This window comes from Leptonychotes weddellii, unplaced genomic scaffold (genome assembly GCF_054177405.1).
Source record: "Leptonychotes weddellii isolate Sample4059 unplaced genomic scaffold, ASM5417740v2 HiC_scaffold_1007, whole genome shotgun sequence".
Taxonomy (NCBI): Eukaryota; Metazoa; Chordata; class Mammalia; order Carnivora; family Phocidae; genus Leptonychotes; species Leptonychotes weddellii.
In genome coordinates this window covers 1-12443 of record NW_027677077.1, presented here as the reverse complement: position 1 = coordinate 12443, position 12443 = coordinate 1, and the positions used below count along the sequence as shown (strand labels likewise).

At 41.7% G+C, this 12443-nt stretch overlaps 1 long non-coding RNA gene across 1 annotated transcript; it reads right to left on the bottom strand.

Moving 5' to 3' along the window:
- Nucleotides 1-4272: 4272 nt before the first annotated feature.
- Nucleotides 4273-11170, bottom strand: LOC145718014 (uncharacterized). Its single transcript, XR_014141529.1, has 3 exons — nt 10905-11170; nt 6323-6468; nt 4273-5530 (listed from the first exon to the last, which is right to left on the bottom strand). It is a non-coding gene; the product is annotated as an uncharacterized LOC145718014 (long non-coding RNA).
- Between the last annotated feature and the right edge of the window lie 1273 nt (nt 11171-12443).

The window sequence follows — 12443 nt, the reverse complement described above, 5'->3', positions numbered from 1 at the left end:
CTAACTGTCCCTCATTCCATGAACCACCTGCATCCCAGACAAACCAGATGCTGCTTCACACTAAGTGTGCTAAGCTTTGTGCTGGGTTCTTCATGTACTCCATCCCTCAGCCTCCCCCGACCAGAGGCAGGTCCCACCTGAGCTGGGGCACCCTTTTTTCTCTACCAAAAAAGTTGTCATCATAGGTAAAGGCAGCAAACCATCCTAAAGCTGATGCTTCTTGTCCTGGAAAAATCTCTCAGGCAAATACCGGGTGAGGAGATATGCTCATTAGGTCTGCTAATTTGAGCTTCATGAAATAAAAAGTATTTTCAGGGAGGAACAGGCCAGAAGAGCAAGGGGCAAGATGAATCTGGGTCCTGGACTGGCTGAGGCTGGAACAGTCTGGATCTAGGTGCACGACAGGAGCTGCAGCAGTGAGGCTCAGGCCTAGCGGGTGGGAAGGCCCCTCCAGAGCATGCAACCCTGGGAGATGGAGCCCCAATCTCAAGGATCAGCAGCAGACCTACAGCAGCTCCAACAGAGGACCTGCCTCCCCACCCGTCTCAGGCCTGACCGTCAAGGGCAGCAACACCAGTACAGACCACAGGGCTCCCAATTCCTCAGCAGCCCCTCCCCATTCCTCCCCTGTTTAGGGGTGACATCCCCATATCATCCTCTTCAGCATGCGCCGGCCTAGGACCCAATGAGGAGGCAGGATGGGGTGGTGGAAAGGGCTTTAAACTACAGGCTGGGGGCCCCCTTTGATGACTAATCCCAGAGATGGGGACCTGTATCCCCAGAAAAGCACTACCTTCAGGATGAAACACCACCCGGCTGCCCATGTCTACTACCTGAACCAGGGATTCTGCCTGGCTCTTGCTTCGGACACGACAGGCCAGCCTGCTCTCTTCTGCCAAACCCAAGGCCTTGGTCTGCCAGAGACCAGATCAAGCAAGAGAGGACTCCTCCCTCCCAGGGAGACCCCTGGGTGACCTTTGAGGGGAGTCGTTTCCTGGATATCCTAGCACCGTGGCAGATGGGTGCTTAGTTATTGCCTTCTGAGGAATGAATAAAGCCTGTTATAAGCATTCCAAGCTTGGGAGGATAAACTGGGTGTTCTCTACATTTTACAGGTGAGAAAACTGAGGCCCAGAGTAAGTGACTGGCCAAAAGTCACACAGCCTCTGCGTGCTGAGTTGAGATTTAAATCCAAGGCTAGGTCTACACAGAGCCCTCCCTGCCATTTCAGGCTGCCTGCCCAAGATGCCAAATAAGACAGCAAAGCAATTAACCGAGTAGCAAAATATCTCAAGGGAAGGAGAATGTCCTTCCTTAACATGGAAAAATTAAACCCTACTGAGTGATTAGAGATCCATCCCGAAGATTCGTCCCGAAAGCACATTTGTGGGTATCTGACATGATATGGACTAGTCAGAGCAAAGTCAGGGTTTTCCACAAGCAAAGAGAAATCTAGGCATGGAGACTACTATTGGCTAAAAATGCCAGGTAAGCCATCCTCTGTGAGAAGTTGTACAAATACTTTCAAGGGTCCAAATGGATAGAAAAAAAGGTCTTTTGGAAAAATTTTAAAATCAAGCTGTACAGCCCACAAATATCAGAGTCAGAGGCTTTGAACATAGCCTAAAGGTGCTTTGATCCCAAGAAAAGGTTATATTTAAAGATTTTATTTTACTGGAGCCTTAGAGGAGATCAAAGATAGAGGATGAAATGATTTTTAATCATTTGAGGATAAACAGAAAGGCACCTAATGACACTTGGGGATTTGTACTGTTGTCTATCTTTCTCCGTATGGTGTATACCCTTTTATATAGAGTAGTGATCAATGAGTAATTGTGATGCTGTGTTTGTGTAATAAAGGGTCTTATTTCTCTAGTAAATATAATGAAACTGTCTTCACTATATTCTCCTTTAACTGCCCCCATTGAGAAGACTCGCTGCTCACACCACGGCCCAGGTTCCACCTTGCTTCTGCTGGTAGCCCACCCAAATCGTGGACACCGGCCGAGCAAAATCGAACCTCAGTCTCACCAACTCAAATCTCTGCATGAAGGCAAAGCCCAGAAACGTAACCCATTGTTATTTCCCTCAGCTGTCCTTTCTTTGATGCCATTCCTGTTCACGTCTTTGACCGGATCTTCACCTTTTCCTTCACTGCTTAGGTATCAGTGCTTGGAAAATGTTACGTTGAAAATCAACTTGTCATCAGGTTGCTAGTTTTACACACAGCTCCATCCATAGAGCATGTACGTTCAATGAATGATAAGCAATCAACCTTTTCTAAGACGACAAAGTGCTTCTGTCCTGACACAGCGGTGACTCTGTAAATCGCTCCCATTTTTCAAGGCTTCCCTCCCATGAAGCGATGCTGGAACGATGTGTTCCAGTTTGTATAATTCTTCTAAATACTTGCCGAAAACATCTCTGAAAACACCGACAGTGTTTTCAGCGGTTGTTTACGTTAGCGATCACACCATCAAAACAACCTCAACAACAAAAATGTACCACAAAAGCAGGAGACCCTTCAGAGCAACACTGCCCATTGCTAAAGGCTAATGCATATACAGGTATTCCCCACTTTTCGAAAGTTCGCATCATGCCACTTCGCTTTTACGGAAGACCTACGTTAGTAACTATTTTCTCTAACCGAATGAAAGCCAAAGAAGCTTTTCGCTTTTACGAAAAACAGCGAAGAAGGAAAATAGCTTCAGCATTTGCTTGGCAGTGAGGCTTTACACAGGCAGCGTGCACCCTGAGCAGCGAGTAGCGCCCCCAGGCGCCTTCCAGGAGAACTACACTCAGCATCTCAGCATCAAGCCACCATAGTTTTGACCTTTGTGGGCAACTCTGCTTTATCTCGATTTATTTTGTACATCCATTAGCAAGATGTGTGGTAGCTTTAGAAAAGCCTAAGGAAGGATATTTTTAGGGCCTGGGGACAGTCGAAATTTTTTCCACATTACCACATAATGGTAATTGCTTCTTCACTTTACATAATTTTGGCTTGTGAAAGTTTTCATCGGAATGCTCTACTTTCGGATGGCAGGGGAAATCTGTATCTTAAAAGCATATTTATAAACGGTGTGCTTGGGCTACCATGTTTTCCTCCTGCAGATTCGCCAAAGAAATACAAAATAAATTTCCAACACATCAATTATTTTATAGATAAATGAAACAAGTATTGTTTTTAAGAGGAAAACCCCATACTATTTTTAGAAGTTCTGGAGGATCTGCAGTGTGTGAGAGTGAATAGTTAATTATCACATTATTCAGTAAAGTCCAAGCCTTTAAATGCATTAAACTCCACAATGGACAGAATAAATCAGAAACATGTGACGCTTGGGCTGAAACTCAGCTTCCGTGGGGCTGGTGTTCGCATCACCAGACGGTACCACGCATGCCCATGGGAATAGAGGGACAACTGAGAAAATGACAAGTGGGAACTGGATGATCTCCCAATAGTCCTTCATTAGGCCCTCTTCAGCGTGACTTCTTCATTTGCTTTTTAAGTGTCTCATGCTCCCAGACCACTGGACATGCCCATTCAAATGTGTGCATATATCCCAAAGGTAAATATATGTAAAATTTCTGTCATCAGTCACTCTGAAAAACTTAATGAGAGTTTTCTCACAGGTGAACACTGTTGGAGCAATTAATGCAACTCCAAATGAGTTAATTTCTCTCCCACTCTTCACCTGCCTTCACTAGAGCGAGCTCTCAGTAGGGCCACCAATACATTGAGTGCTGATAGGGATTAGACCACTGACCCTATCATTCTGCTGTACCTTTAACTGTGTGAATAAAGTCTCGATAAAAACTCAACAGCTCACCTAGAAACCTGACAATGTAGGATCATTTAAACCCTATAGTGCTTTGCATTTCTTTTCGCAGAATATATTCAAAGACTCAGACCACCTAAAAGTAAGTTTTTACATTTCTCACATATTTAGTCCCCTACTACATACAGATTTAGGCCTCGCCAGCCCAGTAGAGTACCATGTAATCTCTTTAAACTATCAAAGATAATCCATTTTATTTTATTTTATTTTATTTTTAAGATTTTATTTATTTTTTAGAGAGCGAGCGAGAGAGAAACAACATGAGAGGGGAGAGGGTCAGAGGGAGAAGCAGGCTCCCCGCTGAGCCGGGAGCCCGACGTGGGACTCGACCCCAGGACCCTGGGATCATGACCTGAGCCGAAGGCAGACGCTTAACCATCTGAGCCACCCAGGCGCCCAAAGATAATCCATTTTAAATTGCATCTCAGAATACCATAATCCATTGCAGTCATTGTTTAGCAAACAAATCCAATAGATTCTCAGTAAGTCATTTACATAGGAATATTCAATGAGTGGATTTATTTCTCTACATAAAGACCACAAACAAGCAAACAACAGTACCTTCTCAAAACACTGGATGTTCTTCTCTAACAAAATTACCCCTGGCCATTGTACCATCATTCTGACAGGTCTAATTTTCTAGAGGATGCTCTTGTCCATATTTACAGCAACTGACAGGATTTTGGTTTATTGCTTGTGACATTTTGTCTAGACCAGAAGGGCAATGTCTACTACGGAAAATTCATTTTGGGAAGCAAGGAAATATTTCATACCTCAAAGGCCAAAAGAATAAAACTATTTCAAAAGATGTATTGCTCTTTGTGCTTTTAAAGACAAAGAGTGTCAATTCATTTATAAGCAGAACAAGGTAAATGATCACAACCAAACTATTCTTTGGATAGCCTTTCAATCATTTTGCTTTATTCCAGAATATTGCTTAGTAAAGAGCATTGCCGGTTTTCTATTCCCTGACACATTCTGAGGTTACAAGTACAGAGGTTTGCCGGAAAATAAAATGGGAATTAGCTCCACTCAAATTACCATTGGCATTTCTGGCCTTTCCATTGGTGATTTTGGAACTCAGTGCAGAAATGTCAGAAAGAGTTTTATCCTTTGCTGACAGAGACAAAAATCAGAGAGGGCATGAAAATGAATTCCAATTAAATTTGAATGTTGGAGCCTGAACTCTGTCTTTGTGTATCTAGATGCCTACTTAACAACATGGAAATCATATGCAAAGACACTATCGTTCTGACTTTTAGACAGGTGACAACTGCTTTGTATCTCTAATAATAAAAATAATCCCTTACATTTGTGAAGTGCTTCTCGTTTTACTAAGGATTTGCACATATATCATCAAGGTTATAAACAGAAGTATAACTTAGGGAAAATCAACAGAGTTAACAGGAAAAACACCTATTGCTTCATACCTTGTCATTTGGTGATATTAAAAGTAAATGCATTAGCATTCAATCCTCATCACCACTTATGACCATAAGTAAACAGCTGACATTTTTATATACAGTCCTTTATCCTAACCAGGCATTCTTGTATGTTCAAGAAAAGTGTCATTTCACACATACCACAGTTTTCTTCATCACTGTCATCGTCACAGTCAGCCTGGCCATCACATCTTCTGGTAGCCAGAACACACCGTCCAGAGCCACACTTGAAGTGACTAGGTGAGCATTCTGTTCAAAGCAATGAGCCATGTTATTTTCATTAGACAGAAAGCCTGGAGCCATCAGCTCATTTATCTATTTATGTGTGGGCTATTGTCAAGGGGCTATTCTTGAAGGTAAGATGGTCTTCCGCAAAGCTGAACCAACCAAAGTTAAGTTGGCTCTCTCCATTTGCTTATCAGGATCTTTCTCCTTCATCCTTGGCATCATCTCTCCAGTCAGCTGTTTAGTGTCGTTAGGCTTTCCAGTATTTAACTACCTTCCCGAATGGACAACCATGTCCATTGAATGGACCACCAGAGCCTGAAGTAGCCCATGGAGCCAAGACTTCTAACTACCCAGCTGCCCTTAATGTGCCAAAATTGTTTCCTGTTCTAATCCTTCCCTCATGGTGGGCAGGTCCCTGATTCCATTTCTCTACCTGATGATCCTATGTTGCCAAGGTCTCTAAATGCTTTCAGCTTGAAGTAACCAGGGCTTGATGCTCACCACTACCCTAGGACCCCTTAGTATAAAAGCAGCATGCACATAGAGTGGGCTCTATGAGTTGAGTATGGTTAAGATAAATACCTGAAATATTAAATACATCTCTGCAATTTATTTTTAAAATGAAGACAATTTATTTTTAAAATGAGCACCAAGGTTTTGCAATGTAACCAAGTTCACAGATTCACTCACCCATGCAGCCTGATTGACAACTAGAACACAACAAGAACACTAACAACAGAGAACCTTGAGAAGGTAGCTGATGATAGAGTCATCCATGTTAGATAGCCCATAGTAATTGATTTAAAAATTAACCTTCCACAGCTTCATTGGGCATTAGGCAGGTTTGGTTGTCTGAATTTTCCTCTGGAAACTGACTGCAATCTGTGTCTTCAGGCCACTGTAGGCCCACAATCCCAAGCACAGACTCACAGTGTTCTTTGGAGTGCTCACACAGTGGTCTAAGAGAGCAAGAAAGATAAAACATGGGAGGCAGAAATAGCTACACCTGAGATAGTATGTTAGGAATATATGTAGGGTTTTAATTCTGTGTGAATGTGGGTCTCTGTGTGTATCTGGTGTGTGTATATACCAATATATAGAGAGATGCACAGATACATAATTGATATTTGGGAAAACAAAATAAGTAATACCTCTCTCCACAAAGGACATGCATGCCAAAGGACATACTTTCACTAAGAGAAACTTCATTACAGAAATAGAAATAGAAGTTTGTTGTGTGTGTTTTTTATTGGAATATATTTCACATATAACATGATGTAAATGTAAGGGGGAGACATGTTGATTTGATACATTTATCTATTATAATGTGATTGTCATGTAGAGATAGAATCTCTATCGCATAATTATCATTTCTCTTTTGTGGCTGGAATAATTAAGATCTAGACTCTTAGCAAGTTCGATGATTATAAGACAATCTTGTTGTCTGTATTCACCCTATGGTGCCTAAGATCTCCAAGACCTTTATACCTACTAATTGCAAGTTTACACCCCTGAACAACATCCAGGAAACAGATTCTCCTCTACACTTTACCTTTCTCATTCTCTGTCTTTCAAGCAGACACATTCCCCAATGCTTTTATTCCAAGCCAGGAAGTTCTCAACATCAGTTTGGATAGTCTGCCACCAAGGGTCATGGAGTCTATACAGTATCATCCACTTGAGAGGTCTCTCCCTCTGGGGACCAGTCATGGGAGCTATTTCATGTGCCAACCTGACTTACCTAAGACATGGCCATCATCACTTCAGCTTAGACCGGTAGTGTTGAAAAGTTTGGTACTTCTCCCAATCCCATCTCTACTGAGCTCGAGTTCGTTAAAATAAAGTGTGTTTGTTCCTTTTATAAAGAAAAGATAGACTAAACATTGTGCTAGGTGCCTTCTTTCATGTGTGTCATCTCATTTACACAAAGCATATTTTTAAAGTGAGGTATCAACGTGTATTTCTTTATTTCCTATGAGGGAAAAATGGTTTTGCCTCCATAAATTACCAAGAAATGAGCTACGTAGTTAAAAAAAAAAAAAAGGAAATTAACCAAAATAAGTTTCTAGACAATTTTTTTATTTCCTTTCAAATACGTTATTTATTTTCAAAAGTTTTAAACTTTAAGCTATTCATTTCAACAAAGTTCACTGTCTGTCTCTCTCTCGATAAAATGGGGCAGCCCTTGGGCGCCTGGGTGGCTCAGTTGGTTAAGCGACTGCCTTCGGCTCAGGTCATGGTCCTGGAGTCCTGGGATCGAGTCCCGCATCAGGCTCCCTGCTCAGCAGGGAGTCTGCTTCTCCTTCTGATCCTCCCCCCTCTCATGCTCTCTCTCTATCTCATTCTCTCTCTCAAATAAATAAATAAAATCTTTTAAAAAAAAATTAAAATTAAAAAAAAATAAAAATGGGGCAGCCCTTCCAGAAAGGTCAGCTCCAGTCTAGCTAGAAACTGGTAGGGAAAGGTTAACAATAGAATGGGGGACGTTTCAGAGAAAGCTCTAGTTACATTAAGTCTGCATAAGATAGAGGGGAGCCTGGGTGGCTCACTTGTTAAGCGTCTGCCTTTGGCTCAGGTCACAATCCCAGAGTCCAGGGGTTGAGCCCCACGTTGGGCTCCTTGCTCAGTGGGAAGCTTGCTTTTCCCTTTCCCACTCCCCCTGCTTGTGTTCCCTCTTTTGCTATCTCTCTCTCTCTGTGTCAAATAAATAAATAAAATCTTAAAAAAAGAGTCTCTTATGGTTTGCCCCTCTCTCTCTCTCTTTGTTAAAAAAAAAAAAAGTCTGCATAAGACAGAGCATAACTCGATGCTGGCTTAGCCTCAGAACTCAGGCGAAGACAAAGCCATGGTGTTCCCATATTAGTTTTGCAAAAACAGGATGTTCAATAGTGTTCAATAACTCTCTGTTAGACTGAATAGTTTCGTTGCAGATTTAGAAAAAATGTGTGTAATTTAATTGCTGCAATTTCAAATTTGCCATAGGACACCTGATTTATACAGAGTATAGCACCTGACTCTCCCACTTCCTATTTTTTCTATAAAATGGAAATAATACAATAATACATGAAAAGAATACAGTGAGGTAATAGGATAAAAATAAGACAATGTGCCGCACGGCAACGGCAGAGGTCACTGTTCTTATCCTAACCCATGCGGCATTCAGTCACGGGCACAGCCCTGATGGGAGGGGCCTCCCTCAAAAGGATACTTTGAGGGCAAGACAGCAGCACGACCCTAAAATATTTAACACATCGTAAGGGCTCAACAATGTCAGATTTTTCAGACTCATAACTTAAAAACTAAATGTTAAGACCCATAAACAGGCATGGCAAAAGCAACATTGCTTCATGAACACATGAGTATATTATTATTCTTGTCAGAATATTTAAAAAATTCTTATAAGCAAATATCAAAATGTAGAACTCATTTTGAGAGCCACTGAAAATGAAAGATGTACATGTGAACTGAAGAAATAGAACTAAAGTATCTAAAGAAAGTTCACTAAAATGTTGATTGAATAATGTCTCAGGGTCAGTCTCATCTTGGGCATTTTAATGTGAAACATAAGCCCTGAAATTATAAATCATACGTAGATGTACATTTGTTCCAGAGAATACTCCATTAGGGAAATTTTTTTATCCATGTGAAAAGAAAATCGATGCAAGCATTTAAGTATTATAACAAATTATTATTCACTATCCTTGACCTTGCTTAGCCAAAGTGGAATAAAATTTAGAAATAACTTTTCAACATAAAATGAGTAGATGCTTTCTTAGCGATACTTTAAAAGGCATTTTACAGAAGTTTTCAGAATTACGTTTGCACAAGGCAACATTAACTTTTAATCTGTTTGTATAATTTGTTCAGTTCCCCAACTCATTTTGAAATTTTATTGTTTCCTGTCCTCTATAGATGCCCCTTCCTTGTCATCCATTTGATATTTGGTATTTAATTTACTGTTTTCCTGTCTGTCCACTATATCAATATTAATGCTTTTTCTTAAAGTTCCAAGTGACTTCTGATCCCAACATATGGTTCCCGTAGTTACTGCTCACACTTAGACAAGGACATCTGTATATTCACCCCTTGATGGAAAACAGCGTAAAGACTGCAGCTACCCACTTCTGTGACAGCTGTCTTGTCTTGTACATTCTCTGCCTACACTGCAACACGTGGCGGAGAAGAGCCCAAACTTCCACTAAGCAGTAGTGTTCCTCTCCTATCATCAGTGCTCTTGTGCACTGAGCTTACAGCCAGAAGCCTTGACATTTATGCACACTCATTTACCCTCCCAACAACTCAACCCAACCACTGTTACTGTCTTGATTTTATTTTTTTTTATTTATTTTTAAATATTTTATTTATTTATTCGACAGAGAGAGCACAAGCAGGGGAGCAGCAGAAGGAGAGGGAGGAGAAGACTGCCCCCTGAGCAGGGAGCCCGACGTGGGGCTCGAACCCAGGACCCCCGGATCATGACCTGAGCCGAAGGCAGACGCTTAACCGACTGAGCCACCCAGGCGTCCCCTGTCTTGATTTTATAGACAGAGTAGAAGAACTGAGACTGAGAGGGACTGAAAAATCTGTCCCAGGCCACAAAGCAGTCACAGAAGAGCCAGGACTCGGACCAGACGGTGGGCTCCGGAGTAGTACTCTTAACCTGAAGGAGGATATTTCTCATCCTAAATCCAAGCTGCAAGCTTGAAATGCTGGCCCTCATTTCATCTAAGCAGGTAGAAAAACGTCAGCGATGTCCATCCCTTGTCCAAGCTGCAGTCCACGGCTTATGTAACGTCTCTAACTTCTGAGTGCTATCAAAAGTCAGCATTTTAAAACATCAGTGTTGCCAGAGAAAAAAGCAGATATACCCCTTCTTCGCCTAACTCACATTTTAGAACACTTCTTGATCCACCAAAGTGAAACGTGATTTTATTTGATTAAAGTATGTGACCTACTGGGGCGCCTGGGTGGCTCAGTCGGTTAAGCATCTGCCTTCGGCTCAGGTCATGATCTCAGCGTCCTGGGATCAAGTCCCACATTGGGCTCCTTGCTTGGCAGGGAGCCTGCTTCTCCCTCTCCCTCTGCTTCAGCTCCCCCTGCTTGTGCCCTCTCTGTCTCTCCATTAAATAAATAAATAAAATCTCAAAAAAAAAAAAAGTATGTGAACTATTTATCAAAGGCAGTTCATACCTCCCTTGTGTGGTACTCCAGTAATGAATCCTAACTCAAATATTCATTTTAGAATTCCTACTTCTTTACTTTTTTAACACATAATTTGTTATATACAGAGCTCCTTAGCAATATGGACTTTGTCTAAACTCAAACTAAGTCTCCGATCCCTCGGTTCTCCCTGAGGGGAAAATGAGGATGCTTGGGGGAGACTTCATTGTATTACCTGCAAGGTGGGATCCGCTGGCTTGTGTTCACATCACACTTTGGTACCAAAATGGTGCAAGCAAAGAACATGAGGTATTTGTAACAATTCGTTTGAACAAGTGCAGGGAAAAGAGAAGACTCCCAGCTGATGGATGCTTCCTTTTGAGTCCTGTGGCCAAGGTAATTTGGATAATTTGTATAGTTGTAGGGTAAATTCATGCAGAGTTCCAATGTAATTGGTTCACATTGACCTAACAAGAAAACACACATACAGGTACATACATATATAGTAAATTCCATATGTAAAACAATTTCTTCAAAACTTACAAAATTGCAATCTATCTTATCTTCTTTTTAAAAAATAACTAAGACTAGAGTGCAAACAGTATATAACTTCCATCAGAAGATAAATAATTTGGTTAAAGAACTGCCAAGCCAAGAATCATTTCTGTACAGGCAGCTGCTAGACCAGGGCCCAGTGTGTGTGTTGGAGAAAGTCTTTCTTCGCTTTTTCCCTCGGCTCAACCTCAAGACACTCTCTTTTATGTTTCCTTTTACCCCTTTTGTCTTCTGATTTATTCATTACTTCTTAATGAATATATTCCCTCATCTTCACAGCCATTTAAAAAAAAATCAATGAATTTGCTCAAATAGACTATTAGATTATGTCTTTATACATTTGATTGTTGATCAGTGGATTTAAATATAAAGCGACAAGATTTCAGGGCAAGAGGAGGCTGAGCTCTCATTAGGCCCTCATGGCTAATGAGACGAAATACTAACCTGTTAGCTTGGCATCCAAGGTTGTCTCATACTCCAACCACAGCCTAACCTTCCAGCCTCAGCACCAAAGACTATCTCATCACTGGTATTTCCTTGGTGACAATAAATATTTAAGAATGGCATGCCTTTGTGGGCCCTGTTAGCTCTTATCTCCTCTTCTTGACACACCTGTAATCACCCCTCAAATGCAGTCATGGTTCTAGCTGCCAGGTGCATACACCTGCTGCCTGGAATGATCCTATTCCATCTTCTCCACCAGGTGAATGCCTCCTTGGCCTGTAGGACTCAGCACAAACCATCACCTCCTCTGGGGAGCCTTCCCGGCCCAACCACTCTCCCCCTCACATTCCCAGTAGGAGTCTCTGCTGAGCACCAGAGCATCTTAGGCATATTCCTACCACACACTCATTGCCCTCTACTGTATTCTTTACTTACTTGCGTCCCCCACATAATTCAGTGATTTTTAAAAGATTTTATTTATTTATTTATTTTAGCGAGAGAGAGAGAGAGAGCGCGCATGCACAGGGGGAGGGGCAAAAGAAAAGGGAGGAGGAAAAAAATCTTAAGCAGACTCTGTGCTGAGTACAGAGCCAGACGTGGGGCTCGATCTTGTGACCCTGAGATCATGACCTAAGCTGAAACCAAGAGTCAGATGCTTAACTGACTAAGCCACCCAGGCGCCCCTAATTCAGACATTTTTGAGAAATGGGACTTTATTTCTTGATCTCAAAGTCTGTACCTAGCGCAGTGCCAGAAAGAAGGAAAGGATTTTTTT